The sequence below is a fragment of the Ostrea edulis genome, chromosome 7 (assembly GCF_947568905.1).
Source record: "Ostrea edulis chromosome 7, xbOstEdul1.1, whole genome shotgun sequence".
NCBI classification, from domain to species: Eukaryota; Metazoa; Mollusca; class Bivalvia; order Ostreida; family Ostreidae; genus Ostrea; species Ostrea edulis.
In genome coordinates, this window is record NC_079170.1 from 67,707,711 (window position 1) to 67,731,157 (window position 23,447).

The 23,447-nt window shown below is 42.9% G+C and overlaps 2 long non-coding RNA genes across 2 annotated transcripts; one reads left to right on the forward strand and one right to left on the reverse strand.

Annotated features, from left to right (window-relative positions):
- The first annotated feature begins 218 nt into the window (after positions 1-218).
- LOC125656829 (uncharacterized) lies at positions 219-5,429 on the forward strand. The gene is made up of 3 exons (XR_008797237.1): positions 219-1,527; positions 1,750-1,819; positions 4,175-5,429. It is a non-coding gene; the product is annotated as an uncharacterized LOC125656829 (long non-coding RNA).
- Positions 5,430-21,515: 16,086 nt separating this feature from the next.
- Positions 21,516-22,940, reverse strand: LOC125656830 (uncharacterized). Its single transcript, XR_008797236.1, has 3 exons — positions 22,611-22,940; positions 22,156-22,238; positions 21,516-21,975 (listed from the first exon to the last, which is right to left on the reverse strand). It is a non-coding gene; the product is annotated as an uncharacterized LOC125656830 (long non-coding RNA).
- Positions 22,941-23,447: the final 507 nt, after the last annotated feature.

The following is a 23,447-nucleotide window of genomic DNA, read 5'->3' on the forward strand; positions in this document are numbered from 1 at the left end:
TGAGTTATGAGTACGGGGACTGAGTCCAGAGTACGGGGACTGAGTTATGAGTACGCGGACTGAGTCATGAGTACGGGGACTGAGTTATGAGTACGGAGACTGAGTTATGAGTACGGGGACTGAGTCATGAGTACGGGGACTGAGTTATGAGTACGGAGACTGAGTTATGAGTACGGGGACTGAGTTATGAGTACGGGACTGAGTTATGAGTTCGGAGACTGAGTTATGAGTACGGGGGCTGCTGAATCAGGTCGTTACAATGGTACACTGCTTGACGTTACAATTTTGTGTTTAGTAGACCCTCACATTTAAATCGTTATTATGCCGCAGTGCATGCTATCGTGAAACGTCATGCACTGAACGGTAACGTCTCTCCATACAAGTAGGCCATCGGAAATCATCAGGTGTCTTGCAGTCTTAATAGTCTTAAACGTGCGAATCATAGGGCGAGTGTGTAAGTGGGAGTAGGAGGCCATCGGAACTCATTAGATGTCTTGCAGTCTCAATAGTCTTAAGAGGTTGTCTACGATAGAACCATGCAAAATCAAAAAATTATTATGGAAGGTGTTGTCAAATTTTCAGACCTTTTTATGATATTTCAAAAGTATTTTACTAGTTATATCACATTTTGTGCCAAAATCGATGAGTACCTCCCGAACTAACACCTAATGGGCCGTTCTATTTTTAGCACAATATACACATCAATTTCATGCAAAAATGGTGTATTTTCAGCTAGTCATTAAAATATCAAAAGCAGAATAATCACATATAATTTCAGTTCCGCATAGTCTATTCGAACGGTATCTTTGAATTGGTGAACATAACTTTAAAATTCATTCTCCAGATTTAAGTCGTATAGTGTTTGAACTAGTAAGACTATGTAACTTTCAAATTAAATGCTATTTTTAGTGGGTCATAAAACCCCAAGAAACACTTAAAATAAATAGTTTCGTGGTTTGAAACACAGAATTATGCATAAATTATCACTACTAAACGGGAATTTGGTTGCAAATAAATAGAAAGTCATTTATTTGCGGTATGAAATTCGGAAATTTTATCAAAAAATGATCTCCCTTTGTGGAACTCTCATGGGAAGAAGGTAAGGAAGAATGATTCATAAGGCAGATGACAACAACATGGAATGGGTGGAAAGTGATGGAAGATAAATCTATAGCCTTGGTGAAAATTTCAAGCAAAGAGGGAGTTTATTTACATCAGGATTGCAAGAAGTGTACTTCAGCAAATATTGAGATTTTTAAATATCCATCAGAAATTGTGTGAATTCCAGAATCATGGTTCACTGCACTAAACAGCTGTTGTGCATTAACTATGATCTAGACTTAACAGACATCATCATGCCTATGCCAGTCATGGACATTGACTTTGAATAAAGAACAACATGTTGTCACCCATTACATGACAAATCTAACTCAGATGTGAAAGGGGGGGGGGGTGTGACTCTGTGACTCCAAAGCTGATAGATCTGCCACATTGCTCAAGCTGACAACACATGTTCCATTGATTCTGGTAAGATAATTTATTTTATATCTTCCTGCACTAACAGATATTGAAATATGCACTTATGCATAAATACTCATGGATGAAATTTTAAAAAATTTACTTCTATTTTTCTATTTGAAATTTTTAAGATATCAATTTGCTCAATGCACAATTTTAATTTTCTAGATTAAAATACTGTTACAATATATTTAGGAAATATAATTAAATATATGTGTTTGGTGTTTGCAGACAAGACAATGCATTGAGAAACACAAAAATTATGTCCAGATTAAGACAGATGTAAAGAAAGAGTTGAAAGGTATGATGCTAACAAATGTCTGAATAAAATCTAATAGGAATTTAAGTGACACCCTCTAGGTTAACAACTAACATATAAGTTGATAGAATTATGGATGGAAACTGATTTAAGTCAAACAAATAAAGTAAAATTCAGGCCAGGATTTTTCTGGAGAATGTAAGAGCCATTTATATTGTAGTTTTTAGACATTTTTTAACTTTTAAAGAAAATGATAGATCTAATAGAAATGATTGAAGGGAGGGTGTGTGCATTAATATTAATGTGACTGTAGTTTCACTACAAGTTTTTATTGTTCTATAAACAGACAATTTATTTAGCAGTGCATATTGGAATCAAGATAATTTTAAAAATCAATTTTGGAATAAAATCAAATGTCATTAAATATTTATGCATGAGTCTATGGAGATATTTGTGAGATCTGTGATTAATGAATTGAAAATCAGAAAGAAGTAAGATTTTATTAATGATTCTGTTATTTACATTGTATCATGTTTATTGCACATTTAATAATAAATGCAGGTTTAGGTAATGTGGAATGCTTCTAATCACTTTGAAACTTTCCTGTGATTTCGATAAATAAAATTTTGTTTTATGTAAGACAACAAGTTCACATTATAGATGTAGCATATACCATATGTATATGTAGTATTGTATAAATATCTCTGCAGACAAATAAAAAAAAATTAAACTTAAGAGTATATAAGATATTTGTTTTAATTAAAACCCTGTCTATAGTCAAGAGCCCTACAGTGAACAGGCTAAATTAAAGAATATGTGTGGTTCCGGTTACCCGACCGGCCCTAGTTTTTACCCCCAACCCTAAACATTTTTTGACCATTTCCAAAATCAGTTAACGTATTTTGCCGAATATAATGCACACCTCTTTTCAAGATTGCATAGTATATACATATATATACATATATATATGTTTTTTACCCGTTTTCCTTCAGCCAATATATAGATACCACTAAAATGCTAAACTGTAAACACTTATTACAAGTCATCTAACATTAGACAGAAAGTGACTTGGAACTAAAGAGTGCTTACATAAACAATAGTGCAAATTTCAGGTTGCTTGAATATACCAAGCGATCAATAGATTGAACGTTGAATAGATTTAAAAACTTTGAAGGGCTTGAAAACAGTACTCTAGTTGAAATATCATTTCCTACTTTCATGTTCAAAAAACATAATTTTGGCAATTGCACTGATTTTCCCCCCTGTATTAATTTTTTTTTATTAGAAATAAATATGTAAGAATTGTCAAAACTAGGGTGATCCCTACCAATTTTGATAGGTATATACATGTATATCACACCATATATGAATGGTACATGCAAAGAAGTGAAAGTAAAAGAAAATTGTGTTTCCATCTAAAATCTATCATTAAAAAAGTAAATTTAAAAAAATGAAATAAAATACCTACCTACCTACTATATTTTTCAAGGGAGTGTAACCAGAACCACACATTATTTTATCTGGCCTCAGGCCCTCAGCCTGTGTGTACATCTGTGCATTAACAGTTTTCATGACTTTTTTGGCAATGTGTCTGCAACTATTGATTTGAAAATTTATACATGCATTTATATCAATGGGTTACAAGTCAAGTTACTATTTGTGCTAAAGTGTTTGACCTTGTGACCTTAAATTTGGAATTTGACCCAAATTGAATGATAGACTGTCATATTTCATATTAACAATCCTTGTGACAAGACCTCTCTTTTCGTATCAAAATTTTGGACCTTGTTTATAGTTCTTTGTTGCCATTAGTGTTTCACATCTTGTGTTACTTTCAGTTTTATGCTTCTGGCAAGCCATGTTTAGGCAAGTTAAACCCTTGGTTAGACAACTCACCCCTTGTTTAGACAACTTGACCCATGGAATATTGTTTTTTTATGAGAACACTAGAAAAATAAACACCATCTATAAATCAATTAATTATAAAATTTAAAATCTTATTAGATCACAAAGAGTATATCAGTGTATACTCATTTGAGAAAGAAAATTCTCACAATAAAATGAAAATCTTTATCTCGGTCTCTAAATTCAAATTTAATGATTAAAAGAGATGCATATGCATATTATTGTGCAATAAAAACAGTGAACAAATTGCAAGGGGGATTTTAATACCAAAGGGTGAGCTGCTGAAATTGTAATTTATGGCTAAACATAGCCATAAAACCTCTAATTATTATAATAACTTTTCTGGTTATTTAACGTTCAAAACACGTGTGATGCTAATATGTCTGGGTTTTCTATATGACCGGGAGTGGGGGTGGGGGTGGGGGGGGGGTACTGGGGTCCTGACAAGAGGCAAACTAATGCAATAATAAGAATTGTTTTGTTATTTTGCAGATGTTTCTGAAGTAAGACAGCCATACCCCTGCTTTCCAAGGAACCAAACAATTACTTTCCTTGTATTGACATGGTGAAAAATGAGGAGGGTCCAGAAAATGATGAAGACCTCCAGAATGTCATCAGTGACATTGTTGCAATTGAATGTAGCCAATTATTATCCAATATATATTAGCTATGACTGAACTCATAAGTGGTTAAGGAAAACTGTTTTAATTTTTTATTCAGGTCATTTAATCCTTTAGGTTGAAATAAATATCTACTGCTTGGAGGTTATTTTACATATCTCAGGATTTTTTAGATGTCAGATTTCCTAAAATTCACACTTGTGCTTTCATTTTTTTTTGGTTGGTATAAATGTACACAAAAAATGAATGTTCTTCTATGGGATATTTTTGCCAATAGTTTCATTTGAAAGTTACAACAACAAAAAAGAAGAAAAAAAGAATTGCAATGATTAAATCTGTATGGTTATAATGAATTTGTCTTTCATGATCTTGTATGTGACGTTCATGATTTTTTTTTTTTACATTACCTGACTTACAGTGGAATATCAACCCAACCCCCATCTTTTATGGCTTTAATTACAATAAAACTACATATGCAGAGTGAATTTAAAACATGAATATCATATGTTGTAATTCCCTGCTGAATTTGATAGAAAGCAAAAACGCTTTGAATACACGATTCTTGTATATGGCTACAATAAATGTACTGTTTATTGGTGGAAGGTAATGGTGGAAGATGTTTTAAAAATAACCCCTCTCCCTCCAATATTGGGTCAAAGTACAACAAACAATGATTTTTACCCTTCATTAATGCTCATGCATGACATGTGCAATGATATTATTACGTTATCTGAAGATTTTAACTCTACACAACCAACATTATTACCCCACCCCCTTTTTTTCTTGCATACCCCCCCCCCCCCCCCCATATACACTAAATTTCATTTCCAACCAAATTCCCTTGAACATGTATTAGAAATTGATAGGTTCTACACATGTATCAAATATGATGTCTATTGAAGCGTTTCTTGGGCAACTATACCTGTTTCAGTGCAAATAGGTGAAATTACATAATTATGTAGGTAAAATTTCAGCATTTCCTTCATTTTAAAACTTTGATATTTTATTGCATTGTGTATTAAATTTTGATTGTTTATGTGTTATCGATTCCTATTTGTCTCTGCAATATCATGAAATAGGTATCATTAAATTGCAAGACATGGGTTTTGCAATAAACCAAAAAGAAAGTACATTGTCTGATTTTTTTCGATAGATCTATATATAGAAATGGGGAAAACCAAGTGTCTCTCGTTTCCATGGTTACCGATCGAGTGGAATGAAAATAATTATTTTTACGTTCAAGTTATGTTATCTAAAGCATATATACCAAGTTTCATGAAATTCCGACACGTGTCCATCAATAGCTATTTGCATGGTTTTATCGTAGACAGCCTCTTAAACGTGCGAATCATAGGGCGAGTGTGTAAGTGGGAGTGGGCAGTGTAAAAGCGATTACGGAGAAAGGGGCGGGGCACTTAGAGGGGCGAACTGTACAGGAAAGAGAACCGTATAAGACACGTGTACATACAACTTGAAAAGATTTAACTGACACTTAGCGCTTGTATTGAAATATATGTGGTATTAATGTCCCTGTAAATGACCAGTCCTCCCCTGTAAATAACCAGTCCTCCGGTCTGTAAATGACAAGTCCCCCGGTCTGTAAATGACCAGTCCTCCCCTGTAAATAACCAGTTCTCCGGTCTGTAAATCACCAGTCCTCCGGTCTGTAAATTATCAGTCCTCCGGTTTGTCCCTGTCAATCATCAGTCCTCCGGTCCGTAGATAACCAGTCCTCTGGTCTGTCCCTGTAAATCACCAGTCCTCCGATCTGTCCCCGTAAATCACCAATCCTCCAGTCTGTAAATGACCAGTCCTCCTCTGTAAATGACCAGTCCTCCGGTCTGTAAATGACCAGTCCTCCGGTCTGTACTTGTAAATGACCAGTCCCCCGACCTGTCCCTGTAAATCACCAGTCCTCCGGACTGTAGATAACCAGTCCTCCGGTCTGTACCTGTAAATCACCAGTCCTCCGATCTGTCCCTGTAAATCACCAGTCCTCCGGTCTGTCCCTGTAAATCACCAGTCCGCCAGTCTGTAAATAACCAATCCTCCGGTCTGCAAATAACCAGTCCTCTGGTCTGTCCCAGTAAATCACCAGTCCTCCAATCTGTCCCTGTAAATAACCAGTCAACCGGTCTGTAAATAAACAGTCCTCCATCTGTCCCTGTAAATCACCAGTCCTCCAATCTGTCCCTGTAAATAACCAGTCAACCAGTCTGTAAATAACCAGTCCTCCTATCTGTCCCTGAAAATAATCAGTCCTCCGATCTGTCCCAGTTAGTCACCAGTCCTCCGGTCTGTAAATGACCTATCCTCCAGTCTGTCCCTGTAAATGACCAATCCTCCGTTCTGTAAATAACTAGTCGTCCAGTCTGTAAATCACCAGTCCTCCGGTCTGTCCTTGTAAATGACCAGTCCTCCGATCTGTCCCTCTAAATCACCAGTCTTCTAGTCTGTAAATAACCAGTCTTCCGCACTGTAGATTACCAGTCCTCCGGCCTGTAAATAACCAGTCCTCCGGTCTGTAAATAAACAGTCTTCCGGTCTGTAAATGAAGAGTCCTCCGGTCTGTAAATGATCAATCCTCCGGTCTGTACCTGTAAATGACCTGTCCTCCGGTCTGTCCCTGTAAATGACCAATCCTCCGTTCTGTAAATGGCCAGTCCTCCAGTCTGTAAATTATCAGTCCTCCGGTCTGTCCCTGTAAATCACCAGTCCTCCGGTCTGTAAACCACCAGTCCTCCGCTCTGTAAATAACCAGTCCTCCTGTCTGTCCCTGTAAATCACCAGTCCCCCGATCTGTCCCTGTAAATCACCAGTCCTCCGGTCTGTCCCAGTAAATCACCAGTCCTCCAGTCTGTAAAGAACCAGTCCTCCGCTCTGTCCCTGTAAATCACCAGTCGTCCGGTCTGTAAATAACCAGTCCTCCGGTCTGCAAATAACCAGTCCTCTGGTCTGTCCCTGTAAATCACCAGTCCCCCGATCTGTCCCTGAAAATCACCAGTCCTCCGGTCTGTTCCAGTAAATCACCAGTCCTCCAGTCTGTAAAGAACCAGTCCTCCGGTCTGTCCCTGTAAATCACCAGTCGTCCGGTATGTAAATAACCAGTCCTCTGGTCTGTCCCTGTAAATCACCAGTCCTCCATTCTGTCCCTGTAAATAACCAGTCAACCGGTCTGTAAATAACCAGTCCTCCTATCTGTCGCTGAAAATAACCAGTCCTTTGATCTGTCCCAGTTAGTCACCAGTCCTCCGGTCCGTAAATAACCAGTCCTCCGGTCTGTAAATGACCAGTTCTCCGGTCTGTAAATGACCTGTCCTCCAGTCTGTCCCTGTTAATGACCAATCCTCCGTTCTGTAAATGGCCAGTCCTCCAGTCTGTAAATAACCAGTCCTCCGGTCTGTCCCAGTAAATCACCAGTCCTCCAATCTGTCCCTGTAAATAACCACTCAACTGGTCTGTAAATAAACAGTCCTCCCATCTGTCCCTGTAAATCACCAGTCCTCCAATCTGTCCCTGTAAATAACCAGTCAACCAGTCTGTAAATAACCAGTCCTCCTATCTGTTCCTGAAAATAATCAGTCCTCCGATCTGTCCCAGTTAGTCACCAGTCGTCCGGTCTGTAAATAACCAGTCCTCCGGTCTGTAAATGACCAGTCCTCCGGTCTATAAATGACCTATCCTCCAGTCTGTCCCTGTAAATCACCAATCCTCCGTTCTGTAAATAACTAGTCGTCCAGTCTGTAAATGACCAGTCCTCCGGTCTGTCCTTGTAAATGACCAGTCCTCCGATCTGTCCCTCTAAATCACCAGTCCTCCAGTCTGTAAATAACCAGTCTTCCGCACTGTAGATTACCAGTCCTCCGATCTGTAAATAACCAGTCCTCCGGTCTGTAAATAAACAGTCTTCCGGTCTGTAAATGAAGAGTCCTCCGGTCTGTAAATGATCAATCCTCCAGTCTGTACCTGTAAATGACCAGTCCTCCAGTCTGTAATTGACCAGTCCTTCGATCTGTCCCTGTAAATCACCAGTCCTCCGGTCTGTAAATAACCAGTCCTCCGGTGTGTCAATAACCAGTCCTCCGGTCTGTAAATAACCAGTCCTCTGGTCTGTAAATGGACAGTCCTCCGGTTTGTAAATGAGCAATTCTCCGGTCTGTACCTGTAAATGACCTGTCCTCCGGTCGGTCCCTGTAAATAACCAGTCCTCCGCTCTGTAAATAACCAATCCTCCGGTCTCTCAATAACCAGTCCTCCGGTCTGTAAATAACCAGTCCTTTGGTCTGTAAATAACCAGTCCTCCTGTCTGTAAATTACCAGTCCTCCGGTCTGTCCCTGTAAATCACAAGACATCCGATCTGTCCCAGTAAATCACCAGTCCTCCGGTCTTTAAACCATCAGTCCTCCGCTCTGTAAATAACCAGTCCTCCTGTCTGTCCCTGTAAATCACCAGTCCTCCGCTCTGTAAATAAACAGTCCTCCGGTCTGCAAATAACCAGTCCTCTGGTCTGTCCCTGTAAATCACCAGTCCCCCGATCTGTCCCTGTAAATCACCAGTCCTCCGGTCTGTCCCAGTAATTCACCAGTCCTCCAGTCTGTAAAGAACCAGTCCTCCGCTCTGTCCCTGTAAATCACCAGTCGTCCGGTCTGTAAATAACCAGTCCTCCGGTCTGCAAATAACCAGTCCTCTGGTCTGTCCCTGTAAATCACCAGTCCCCCGATCTGTCCCTGAAAATCACCAGTCCTCCGGTCTGTCCCAGTAAATCACCAGTCCTCCAGTCTGTAAAGAACCAGTCCTCCGGTCTGTCCCTGTAAATCACCATTCGTCCAGTATGTAAATAACCAGTCCTCTGGTCTGTACCTGTAAATCACCAGTCCTCCATTCTGTCCCTGTAAATAACCAGTCAACCGGTCTGTAAATAACCAGTCATCCTATCTGTCGCTGAAAATAACCAGTCCTTTGATCTATCCCAGTTAGTCACCAGTCCTCAGGTCCGTAAATAACCAGTCCTCCGGTCTGTAAATGACCAGTCCTCCGGTCTGTAAATGATCTGTCCTCCAGTTTGTCCCTGTAAATGAACAATCCTCCGTTCTGTAAATGGCCAGTCCTCCAGTCTGTAAATGACCAGTCCTCCGATCTGTCCCTGTAAATCACCAGTCCTCCCGTCTGTAAATAACCAGTCTTCCGCACTGTAGATTACCAGTCCTCCGGCCTGTAAATAACCAGTCCTCCGGTCTGTAAATAACCAGTCCTCCGGTCTGTAAATAACCAGTCCTCCGGTCTGTAAATGACCACTCCTCCGGTCTGTAAATGACCTGTCCTCCAGTCTGTCCCTGTAAATCACCAATCCTCCGTTCTGTAAATAACTAGTCGTCCAGTCTGAAAATGACCAGTCCTCCGGTCTGTCCTTGTAAATGACCAGTCCTCCGATCTGTCCCTCTAAATCACCAGTCCTCCAGTGTGAAAATAACCAGTCTTCCGCACTCTAGATTACCAGTCCTCCGGCCTGTAAATAACCAGTCCTCCGGTCTGTAAATAACCGGTCTTCCGGTCTGTAAATGAAGAGTCCTCCGCTCTGTAAATGATCAATCCTCCGGTCTGTACCTCTCAATGACCAATCCTCCGTTCTGTAAATGGCCAGTCCTCCAGTCTGTAAATGACCAGTCCTCCGATCTGTCCCTGTAAATCATCAGTCCTCCAGTCTGTAAATAACCAGTCCTCCGGTGTGTTAATAACCAGACCTCCGGTCTGTAAATAACCAGTCCTCTGGTCTGTAAATGAACAGTCCTCCGGTCTGTAAATGAGCAATCCTCCGGTCTGTACCTATAAATGACCTGTCCTCCGGTCGGTCCCTGTAAATCACCAGTCCTCCGCTCTGTAAATCACCAGTCGTCCGGTCTGTAAATAACTAGTCCTCCGGTCTGTAAATAACCAGTCCTCCGGTCTGTAAATTACCATTCCTCCGGTCTGTCCCTGTAAATCACAAGACATCCGATCTGTCCCAGTAAATCACCAATCCTCCGGTCTGTAAATCACCAGTCCTCCGCTCTGTAAATAACCAGTCCTCCGGTCTGTCCCTGTAAATCACCAGTCCTCCGCTCTGTAAATAACCAGTCCTCCTGTCTGCAAATGACCAGTCCTCTGGTCTGTCCCTGTAAATCACCAGTCTCCCGATCTGTCCCTGTAAATCACCAGTCCTCCGGTCTGTCCCAGTAAATTACCAGTCCTGCAGTCTGTAAAGAACCAGTCCTCCGGTCTGTCCCTGTAAATCACCAGTCGTCCGGTCTGTAAATAACCAGTCCTCCGGTCTGCAAATAACCAGTCCTATAGTGTGTCCCTGTAAATCACCAGTCCCCCAATCTGTCACTGTAAATCACCAGTCCTCCGGTCTGTCCCAGTAAATCACCAGTCCTCCAGTCTGTAAAGAACCAGTCCTCCGGTCTGTCCCTGTAAATCACCATTCGTCCGGTATGTAAATAACCAGTCCTCTGGTCTGTACCTGTAAATCACCAGTCCTCCATTCTGTCCCTGTAAATAACCAGTCAACCGGTCTGTAAATAACCAGTCATCCTATCTGTCGCTGAAAATAACCAGTCCTTTGATCTATCCCAGTTAGTCACCAGTCCTCAGGTCCGTAAATAACCAGTCCTCCGGTCTGTAAATGACCAGTCCTCCGGTCTGTAAATGACCTGTCCTCCAGTTTGTCCCTGTCAATGAACAATCCTCCGTTCTGTAAATGGCCAGTCCTCCAGTCTGTAAATGACCAGTCCTCCGATCTGTCCCTGTAAATCACCAGTCCTCCCGTCTGTAAATAACCAGTCTTCCGCACTGTAGATTACCAGTCCTCCGGCCTGTAAATAACCAGTCCTCCGGTCTGTAAATAACCAGTCCTCCGGTCTGTAAATGACCACTCCTCCGGTCTGTAAATGACCTGTCCTCCAGTCTGTCCCTGTAAATCACCAATCCTCCGTTCTGTAAATAACTAGTCGTCCAGTCTGAAAATGACCAGTCCTCCGGTCTGTCCTTGTAAATGACCAGTCCTCCGATCTGTCCCTCTAAATCACCAGTCCTCCAGTCTGAAAATAACCAGTCTTCCGCACTCTAGATTACCAGTCCTCCGGCCTGTAAATAACCAGTCCTCCGGTCTGTAAATAACCGGTCTTCCGGTCTGTAAATGAAGAGTCCTCCGCTCTGTAAATGATCAATCCTCCGGTCTGTACCTCTCAATGACCAATCCTCCGTTCTGTAAATGGCCAGTCCTCCAGTCTGTAAATGACCAGTCCTCCGATCTGTCCCTGTAAATCATCAGTCCTCCAGTCTGTAAATAACCAGCCCTCCGGTGTGTTAATAACCAGACCTCCGGTCTGTAAATAACCAGTCCTCTGGTCTGTAAATGAACAGTCCTCCGGTCTGTAAATGAGCAATCCTCCGGTCTGTACCTATAAATGACCTGTCCTCCGGTCGGTCCCTGTAAATCACCAGTCCTCCGCTCTGTAAATCACCAGTCGTCCGGTCTGTAAATAACTAGTCCTCCGGTCTGTAAATAACCAGTCCTCCGGTCTGTAAATTACCATTCCTCCGGTCTGTCCCTGTAAATCACAAGACATCCGATCTGTCCCAGTAAATCACCAATCCTCCGGTCTGTAAATCACCAGTCCTCCGCTCTGTAAATAACCAGTCCTCCGGTCTGTCCCTGTAAATCACCAGTCCTCCGCTCTGTAAATAACCAGTCCTCCTGTCTGCAAATGACCAGTCCTCTGGTCTGTCCCTGTAAATCACCAGTCTCCCGATCTGTCCCTGTAAATCACCAGTCCTCCGGTCTGTCCCAGTAAATCACCAGTCCTGCAGTCTGTAAAGAACCAGTCCTCCGGTCTGTCCCTGTAAATCACCAGTCGTCCGGTCTGTAAATAACCAGTCCTCCGGTCTGCAAATAACCAGTCCTATAGTGTGTCCCTGTAAATCACCAGTCCCCAGATCTGTCACTGTAAATCACCAGTCCTCCGGTCTGTCCCAGTTAATCACCAGTCCTGCAGTCTGTAAAGAACCAGTCCTCCGGTCTGTCCCTGTAAATCACCAGTCGTCCGGTCTGTAAATAACCAGTCCTCCGGTCTGCAAATAACCAGTCCTATGGTGTGTCCCTGTAAATCACCAGTCCCCCGATCTGTCACTGTAAATCACCAGTCCTCCGGTCTGTCCCAGTAAATCACTAGTCCTCCAGTCTGTAAAGAACCAGTCCTCCGGTCTGTCCCTGTAAATCATCAGTCGTCCGGTATGTAAATAACCAGTCCTCTGGTCTGTCCCTGTAAATCACCAGTCCTCCATTCTGTCCCTGTAAATAACCAGTCAACCGGTCTGTAAATAACCAGTCCTCCTATCTGTCGCTAAAAATAACCAGTCCTTTGATCTGTCCCAGTTAGTCACCAGTCCTCTGGTCTGTAAATAACCAGTCCTCCGTTCTGTAAATGACCAGTTCTCCGGTCTGTAAATGACCTATCCTCCGGTCTGTCCCTGTAAATGACAAATCCTCCATTCTGTAAATAGCCAGTCCTCCAGTCGGTAAATGACCAGTCCTCCGGTCTGTATTTGTAAATGACCAGTCCTCCGATCTGTACCTGTAAATAACCAGTCCTCCGGTCTGTAAATAACCAGTCTTCCGGTCTGTAAAGGAACAGTTCTCCGGTCTGTAAATGATCAATCCTCCGGTCTGTACCTGTAAATGACCTGTCCTCCGGTCTGTCCTTGTAAATGACCAATTCTCCGTTCTGTAAATGGCCAGTCCTCCAGTCTGTAAATGACCAGTCCTCCGATCTGTCCCTGTAAATCATCAGTCCTCCGGTCTGTAAATCACCAGTCCTCCGGTGTGTCAATAACCAGTCCTCCGGTCTGTAAATAACCAGTCTTCCGGTCTGTAAATAGCCAGTCCTCTGGTCTGTAAATTACCAGTTCTCCGATCTGTCCCAGTAAATCACCAATCCTCCGTTCTGTAAACGACCATTCCTCCGCTCTGTTCCTGTATATCACCAGTCCTCCGGTCTGTCCCTGTAAATCACCTGTCCCCCGGTCTGTAAAGAAGCAATCCTCCGGTCTGTCCCTGTAAATGACCAGTCCTCCGGACTGTAAATGACCAGTCCCCTGGTTTGTAAATGATCAGTCCTTCCCTGTAAATGACCAGTCCTCCCCTGTAAGGACCAGTCCTATGATTTGTCCTTGTAAATCACCAAACCTTCGGTCTATAAATAACCAGTCCTCCGATCTGTAAATGAGCAGTCCTCCGGTCTGTAAATGACCAGTCCTCCAGTCTGTCCCTGTAAATGACCAGTCCTCCGGTCTGTAAATAACCAGTCCTCCGGTTTGTTAATAACCAGTCCTCCGGTCTGTAAATGACCAGTCCTACGGTCTTTAAATAACCAGTCCTCCGGTCTGTAAATGACAAGTCCTCGGAGCTGTACCTGTAAATCACCAGTCCTCCGATCTGTAAATAACCAGTCCTCAGGTCTGTAAATAACCAGTCATCCGGTCTGTAAATAACCAGTCCTCCGGTATTTCCCATTAAGTCACCAGTCCTTCGGTCTGTAAATCACCAGCCCTCCGGTCTGTAAATAAGCAGTCCTCCGGGCTGTAAATGACCAGTCCTCCGCTCTGTAAATGACCAGTCTTCCGGTCTGTAAAGAACCAGTCCTCCGGTCTGTAAATGACCAGTCCTCCGGTCTGTAAATGACCAGTCCTCCGGTCTGTAAATGACCAGTCCTCCAGTCTGTATATGACCAGTCCTCCGATCTGTCCCTGAAAATCACCAGTCCTCCGGTCTGTAAATCACTAGTCCTCCGCTGTGTCAATAACCAGTCCTCTGGTCTGTAAATGAACAGTCATCCGGTCTGTAAATGAGCAATCCTCCGGTCTGTCTCTGTAAATGACCTGTCCTCCGGTCTGTCCCTGTAAATCACCAGTCCTCTGCTCTGTAAATAACCAATCCTCCGGTCTGTAAATAACCAGTCCTCCGGTTTGTTAATAACCAGTCCTCCGGTCTGTAAATGACCAATCCTACGGTCTTTAAATAACCAGTCCTCCGGTCTGTAAATGACAAGTCCTCGGAGCTGTACCTGTAAATCACCAGTCCTCCGATCTGTAAATAACCAGTCCTCAGGTCTGTAAATAACCAGTCATCCGGTCTGTAAATAACCAGTCCTCCGGTATTTCCCATTAAGTCACCAGTCCTTCGGTCTGTAAATCACCAGCCCTCCGGTCTGTAAATAAGCAGTCCTCCGGGCTGTAAATGACCAGTCCTCCGCTCTGTAAATGACCAGTCTTCCGGTCTGTAAAGAACCAGTCCTCCGGTCTGTAAATGACCAGTCCTCCGGTCTGTAAATGACCAGTCCTCCGGTCTGTAAATGACCAGTCCTCCAGTCTGTATATGACCAGTCCTCCGATCTGTCCCTGAAAATCACCAGTCCTCCGGTCTGTAAATCACTAGTCCTCCGCTGTGTCAATAACCAGTCCTCCGGTCTGTAATTGAACAGTCATCCGGTCTGTAAATGAGCAATCCTCCGGTCTGTCTCTGTAAATGACCTGTCCTCCGGTCTGTCCCTGTAAATCACCAGTCCTCTGCTCTGTAAATAACCAATCCTCCGGTCTGTAAATAACCAGTCCTCCGGTTTGTAAATAACCAGCCTTCCAGTCTGTAAATAACCATTCCTCCGGTCTGTCCCTGCAAATAACAAGTCCTCCGGTCTGTAAATAACCAGTCCTCCGGTCTGTAAATCACCAGTCTTCCGGTGTGTCCCTGTAAATCACAAGTCCTCCGATCTGTCCCAGTAAATAACCAATCCTCCGGTCTGTAAATAACCAGTCCTCCGGTATGTAAATAACCAGTCCTCCAGTGTGTAAATAACAAGTCCTCCGGTCTGTAAAGAACCAGTTCTCCGGTCTGTAAATGACCAGTCCTCTGGTCTGTAAATGACCAGTCCTCCGCTCTGTAAATGACCAGTCTTCCGGTCTGTAAAGAACCAGTCCTCCGGTCTGTAAATGATCAGTCCTCCGGTCTGTAAATGACCAGTCCTCCGGTCTGTAAATAACCAGTCCTCCAGTCTGTAAATGACCAGTCCTACGATCTGTCCCTGAAAATCACCAGTCCTCCGGTCTGTAAATCACCAGTCCTCCGGTGTGTCAATAACATGTCCTCCGGTCTGTAAATGAACAGTCATCCGGTCTGTAAATGAGCAATCCTCCGGTCTGTCTCTGTATATGACCTGTCCTCCGGTCTGTCCCTGTAAATCACCAGTCCTCTGCTCTGTAAATAACCAATCCTCCGGTCTGTAAATAACAGGTCCTCCGGTATGTAAATAACCAGTCCTCCAGTCTGTAAATCACCAGTCCTCCGGTCTGTCCCTGCAAATCACAAGTCCTCCGGTCTGTAAATAACCGGTCCTCCGGTCTGTAAATCATCAGTCCTCCGTGTGTCCCTGTAAATCACAAGTACTCCGATCTGTCCCAGTAAATAACCAATCCTCCGGTCTGTAAATCACCAGCCCTCCGGTCTGTAAATAAGCAGTCCTCCGGGCTGTAAATGACCAGTCCTCCGGTCTGTAAATGACCAGTCTTCCGGTCTGTAAAGAACCAGTCCTCCGGTCTGTAAATGACCAGTCCTCCGGTCTGTAAATGACTAGTCCTCCGTTCTGTAAATGACCAGTCCTCCAGTCTGTAAATGACCAGTCCTCCAATCTGTCCCTGCAAATCACCAGTCCTCCGGTCTGTAAATCACTAGTCCTCCGCTGTGTCAATAACCAGTCCTCCGGTCTGTAAATGAACAGTCATCCGGTCTGTAAATGAGCAATCCTCCGGTCTGTCTCTGTAAATGACCTGTCCTCCGGTCTGTCCCTGTAAATCACCAGTCCTTTGCTCTGTAAATAACCAATCCTCCGGTCTGTAAATAACCAGTCCTACGGTTTGTAAATAACAAGTCCTCCAGTCTGTAAATAACCAGTCCTCCGGTCTGTCCCTGCAAATAACAAGTCCTCGGGTCTGTAAATAACAAGTTCTCCGGTCTGTAAATCACCAGTTTTCCGGTGTGTCCCTGTAAATCACAAGTCCTCCGATCTGTCCCAGTAAATAACCAATCCTCCGGTCTGTAAATAACCAGTCCTCCGGTATGCAAATAACCAATCCTCCGGTGTGTAAATAACAAGTCCTCCGGTCTGTAAATTACCAGTCCTCCAGTCTGTCCCTGTAAATCACAAGTCCTCCGATCTGTCCTAATAAAACACCAGTCTTCCGGTCTGTAAATCACCAGTCCTCCGCTCTGTAAATAACCAGTCCTCCGGTCTGTCCCTGTAAATCTCCAGTCCCCCGATCTGTCCCTGTAAATCACCAGTCCTCCGCTCTGTAAATAACCAGTCCTCCGGTCTGCAAATAACCAGTCCTCTGGTCTGTCCCTGTAAATCACCAGTCCTTCGGTCTGTCCCAGTAAATCACCAGTCCTCCGGTCTGTAAAGAACCAGTCCTCTGGTGTGTCCCTGTAAATCACCAGTCCTCCATTCTGTCCCTGTAAATAACCAGTCAACCGGTCTGAAAATAACCAGTCCTCCTATCTGTCGCTGAAAATAATCAGTCCTCAGATCTGTCGCAGTTAGTCACCAGTCGTCCGGTCTGTAAATAACCAGTCCTCCGGTCTGTAAATGGCCAGTCCTCCGTTCTGTAAATGAGTAATCCTCCGCTCTGTACCTGTAAATGAGCAATCCTCCGGTCTGTACCTGTAAATGACAAATCTTCCGTTCTGTAAATGACTAGTCCTCCGGTCTGTAAATGAGCAATCCTCCGCTCTGTACCTGTAAATGAGCAATCCTCCGGTCTGTACCTGTAAATGACAAATCTTCCGTTCTGTAAATGACTAGTCCTCCGGTCTGTAAATGACCTGTCCTCCGGCCTGCCCCTATAAATGACCAATCCTACGTTCTGTAAATAACCAGTCCTCCAGTCTGTAAATAAGCAGTCCTCCGGGCTGTAATTGACCAGTCCTCCGCTCTGTAAATGACCAGTCTTCCGGTCTGTAAAGAACCAGTCCTCCGGTCTGTAAAAGACCAGTCCTTCGGTCTGTAAATGACCAGTCCTCCGGTCTGTAAATGACCAGTCCTCCGGTCTGTAAATAACCAGTCTTCCGGTCTGTGAATGAACAGTCCTCCGGTCTTTAAATGAGCAACCCTCCGGTCTGTCCCTGTATATGACCAATTCTCCGTTCTGTAAATTGCCAGTCCTCCAGTTTGTAAATGACCAGTCCTCCGATCTGTCCCTGTAATATCACCAGTCCTCCGGTCTGTAAATAACCAGTCTTCCGGTCTGTAAATGAACAGTCCTCCGGTTTTTAAATGAGCAATCCTCCGGTCTGTACCTGTAAATGACCTGTCCTCCGGTCTGTCCCTGTAAATTAACAATCCTCCGTTCTGTAAATGGCCAGTCTTCCAGTCTGTAAATGACCAGTCTTCCGATCTGTCCCTGTAAATTAACAATCCTCCGGTCTGTAAATCACCAGTCTTCCAGTGTGTCAATAACCAGTCCTACGGTCTGTAAATAACCAGTCCTCCGGTCTGTAAATGAACAGTCCTCCGGTCTGTAAATGAGCAATCCCCGGTCTGTACCTGTAAATGACCTGTCCTCCGTTCAGTCAATGTAAATCCCCAGTCCTCTGCTCTGTAAATAACCAATCCTCCGGTATGTAAATAACCAGTCCTCTGGTATATAAATAACCAGTCCTCCAGTCTGTAGATAACCAGTCCTCCGGTCTGTCCCTGGAAATCAACAGTCCTTCGGTCTGTAAATAACCAGTCCTCCGGTGTGTAAATTACCAGTCCTCCAGCCTGTCCCTGTCAATCACAAATCCTCCGATCTGTCCCAGTAAATCACCAGTCCTCCGGTCTGTAAATCACCAGTCCTTCGGTCTGTAAATGACCAATCCTCCGTTCTGTAATGACCTGTCCTCTGTACTGTCCCTGAAAATGACCAGTCCTTCAGTCTGTCCCTGTAAATGATCAGTCCTCCGGTCTGTCCTTGTAAAAGACCAGTCCTCCGGTCAGTTGATGTAAATGACCAGTCAACCGATCTGTCCCAGTAAATGACCAGTCCTCCGGTCTGTAAATGACCAGTCCTCCGGTTTGTAAATGACCAGTTCTCCCCTGAAAATGACCAGTCCTCCGGTTTGTCATTGTAAATCACCAAACCTCCGGTCTGTAAATTGCCATTCCTCCAGTTTGTAAATGACCAGTCCTCGGGTCTGTAAATGACCAGTCTTCGGGTCTGTCCCTGTAAATGACCAGTCCTCATGTCTGTAGATAACCAGTCCTCCGATCTGTAAATCACCAGTTCTCTGGTCTGCAAATAAACAGTCCTCCGGTCTGTAAATGACCAGTCCTCCGGTCTGTAAATGACCAGTCCTCCGAGCTCTACCTGTAAATCACCAGTCTTCCGGTTTGTAAATAACCAGTCCTCCGGTCTGTACCCGTAAATCACCAGTCCTCCGATCTGTAAAAAACCAGTCCTCCGGTCTGTTCCTGTAAATGACCAGTCCTCCGGTCTGTAAATCACCAGTCCTCCACTCTGTAAATAAACAGTCCTCTGGTCTGTCCCTTTAAATTACCAGTCCTCCGCTCTGTAAATAACCAGTCCTCTGGTCTGTAAATGAACAGTCCTCCGGTCTATAAATGAGCAATCCTCCGGTCTGTACCTGTAAATGACCTGTCCTCCGGTCGCTCCCTGTAAATCACCAGTCCTCCGCTCTGTAAATAACCAATCCTCCGGTCTCTAAATAACCAGTCCTCCGGTCTGTAAATAACCAGTCCTCCGGTCTGTAAATTATCAGTCCTCCGGTTTATCACTGTAAATCACAAGTCCTCCGATCTGTCCCAGTAAATCACCAGTCCTCCGCTGTGTAAATCACCAGTCCTCCGCTCTGTAAATAACCAGTCCTCCGGTCTGTAAAACACTAATCCTCCGTTCTGTAAACGACCAGTCCTCCGGTCTGTCCCTGTATATCACCAGTCCTCTGGTCTGTCCCTGTAAATGACCAATCCTCCGATCTGTCCCAGTAAATCACCAGTCCTCCGATCTGTCCCAGTAAATCACCAGTCCTCCGGTCTGTAAATGACCAGTCCCCAGGTTCGTAAATGACCAGTTCTCCCCTGTAAATGACCAGTCCTCCCCTGTAAAGACCAGTCCTCCGGTTTGTCCTTGTAAATCACCAAACCTCCGGTCTGTAAATAACCAGTCCTTCGGTCTGTAAATGAGTAGTCCTCCGGTCTGTAAATGACCAGTCCTCCAGTCTGTCCCTGTAAATGACCAGTCATCTGGTCTGTAAATAACCAGTCCTCCGGTCTGTAAATGACCAGTCCTCCGGTCTTTAAATGACCAATCCTCCGGTCTGTAAATGACCAGTCCTCGGAGCTGTACCTGTAAATCACCAGTCCTCCGCTCTGTAAATGACCAGTCTTCCGGTCTGTAAAGAACCAGTCCTCCGGTCTGTAAATGACCGGTCCTCTGGTCTGTAAATGACCAGTCCTCCGGTCTGTCCCTGTAAATAACCAGTCCTCCGGTCTGTAAATGACCAGTCCTCCAGTCTGTAAATGACCAGTCCTCGGAGCTGTACCTGTAAATCACCAGTCCTCCGATCAGTAAATCACCAGTCCTCCGGTCTGTAAATAACCAGTCCTCCAGTCTGTAAATAACCAGTCTTCCGGTCTGTCCCTGCAAATCACCAGTCCTCCGGTCTGTTTATAACCAGTCCTCCGGTCTGTAAATGACCAGTCCTCCGGTCTGTAAATGACCAGTCCTCCGGTATGTACCCGTAAATCACCAGTCCTCTAGTCTGTAAAAAACCAGTCCTCCGGTTTATTCCTGTAAATGACCAGTCCTCCGGTCTGTAATCGAGCAATCCTACGGTCTGTAAATTACCAGTCCTCCGGTCTGTAAATAACCAGTCCTCCGGTCTGTAAATGAGCAATCCTCCGGTCTGTACCTGTAAATGGCCTGTCCTCCGGTCGGGCCCTGTAAATCACCAGTCCTCCGCTCTGTAAATAACCAGTCCTCCGGTATGTAAATAACCAGTCCTCCGGTCCGTAAATAACCAGTCCTCCGGTCTGTAAATAACCGGTCCTCCGGTCTGTAAATAACCAGTCCTCCGGTCTGTAAATAACCAGTCCTCCGGTATGTAAATAACCAGTCCTCCGGTCCGTAAATAACCAGTCCTCCGGTCTGTAAATAACCAGTCCTCCGGTCTGTAAATAACCAGTCCTCCGGTCTGTAAATTACCAGTCCTCCGGTCTGTAAATAACCAGTCCTCCGGTCTGTAAATTACCAGTCCTCCGGTCTATCCCTGTAAATTAGAAGTCCTCTGATCTGTTCCAGTAAATCACCAGTCCTCCGGTCTGTAAATTACCAGTCCTCCGTTCTGTAAATGACCAATCTTCCGGTCTGTAAATGACCAGTCCTCCGGTCTGTAAAAAAACAGTCCTCCGGTCTGTCCCTGTAAATCACCAGTCCCCCGATCTGTCCCAGTAAATCACCAGTCCTCCGGTCTGTCCCTGTAAATCACCAGTCCTTCGGTCTGAATATGTATTGTTTAACCTTTACTTGTATATTACCCTCTAAAAAGGGATGTTTAATTAGTTGAAGATATCATCAATTCCTTTGATGCAAGCAACCATTTTACTTAACGATTTCTTTAAATGATTAATGACATCTTCAATTCTGAATTATTGCGCGCATTAATTGAATTGATGATACATGTAGCATTAATTATTCAGCTGAATTGATGCGTGCTTTAATTGAATTAATGATTTCGTCAAATGAATTAATGATATTAACAGAATTAATGCGCGCTAGAATTCATTTGAAGAGAGCAATAATTGATATAGGAAATTTCAATGTTTCTTTATTTCCGTGAGCCATGCGGCTCATTGGACTTAATTACTTACAATACAGTTTTAAAATATAACAACATACAGTATATGGAGAGTGCATAAACTTAAGTAACATTCCAAAGTGATATTGTTTAAGGTCCCTCAGGTGCAAAAAAATGAAGACATATTTTTTACCATTATTGTGAAGCTTTTCTTACATACTTGTTATTATGACAAAGAATTGATAATTATTTACCATTGTATCCAGGTGATCTTATGAGATAAATGATCATTACGTATACAGTAAATAATAGAAAACAAAAAGAGTTATCTCAGTTTCATCAAATTGTATTTCATATACTGTATGTTGACTTGTTTGCTGCCTAAACAAAATATCCATTGGGTGAAAGGATTACAAAAATAAAAATAAATTGCACTGTATCCAGTAAAATATAAAAGATAATGACTGAAATCAATATGACATCAATTTTCAGAATGTAGAGTTATCTCTCTTCCATGAATTTGGACACAACAGTAATGATAGATGTGCGCTTTGTAATCCTTGGCTTGCCCTTAAAATTCTCTGTAAATAAGCTGTGTATCCCATCATCGCCTCTTCTCTGATGTGCTATCTGCTTGCTGGTTCCATTGACTTTGAACTGCCAGACCAATTCTTGCAGTCATGATCTTTTCACAGGTTCTGGTTTTGTTGGAATTACAGGTACGGCATATTTTTGACATGACACTATCCTACTACTTTGCCAGTTTTGCTGCCAATCATTGATGCGTTTCCTAAGAATTATATATAGCACTTGTAAAAACAACCATCGTGTAATATTTTTTTTTTTATGAGTGAGTGAATATTTTTAGTTCAATATGCAAACTCAGCATTATACTTTTTTTTCTTTTTACAAATGAAGTTTTCAGAGTTAAGTTTTTTTTGTGGTATATTTTTTCATGCAAGAAAATTACCTGAGAGACTATTGTTACAGTAGTTTCTACCACTTCCTCGCTTTTGCCACCCAGCATCATAAGAGAGCATCAATCCACTTTCACTGAAAACAAATTCATATCGTGTCAACATTTGACATGAAATTTATAAAATTCTATAATCTTTATTGTAAACAAGAGTGCTGCAGTATATATTTGTCTCTTTTTACCAATAATGCAATAAATTGTCCATACATTTTACATACCTGATATAAATGCATTTATATAATTACTTATATATATTATATATCATTTACATTCAAACATCAAATCAGTAAAGGCTGTTTCACATACCCTCAGAAGTGAACGCACTGTCGCAAGTCACGGGTTTTGTCTCTATTTTCTCTATGTGGAAATAGAATAAACACAAAACCTGTGGCTTGCGATGATGAAGTGAACTAATGCACAAAATTGAGTGACTATAAAATAATATAAACCTTGATTAATGTGCCTCCAATTGTAAGGCTTTTCCCCAGGAATTTCTTGCCAGTGACTCTAGAGCAGGGACAGTCTCTCGCTCTCTCTTCTTCAAATTTCTTGGAGTAAGAATTGGTATGTTTAGCATCAAAAAGATCTTTGAAACCCCAGCTTCTCCAATGCCTGCATAGGTTAAAGCTGGAATAACAGATTTATATTCAAATACACCATGTATGCACTTACTGCTCTATTGTACAAACACTATATTATAGTAATTGACAACACAAAATCTCACAATCACATCTTTCACATCCAATTTCTGACACTTTACCACTGAGCCAAGAGGTAAATCTTCTTTTCTATTCTACTATATATATATATATATATATATATATATATATATATATATACTAGTAGGAGTACTGGTACTTGTATACTACAAAATGCTACAACATTACTTGTACCTACGTAGCAGCATATGACCAGCTTTGAAAACATTTTTTACAGATAAATTGCAAAATACACACACGTTTAAATTTTTATAAAAATACTTACCAACAGCAAATTTGGTGTCGATATCAAAAGGACCTTGACCATTCTGACCTATATTGTGTCGTTTACCAGTTGGCCATGATCGTCAGTTCGTCGTATTTACTTCGTCTCACATACAGTAAGCTGGCTAGTCCATAACGTCTCTCTTTCTCAGTCAACAAGACCCAAAGGCGTATGACACAGAAAGCATCTTCTTTGCAAATGATCCACCAGAATTGAAAATTAAATAACTCTTCTGCCTTGGAACAGGTCAAATGTCTATTTATTTTCATCATATTCATCTACCTGTGCTAGTGGATCTTCGC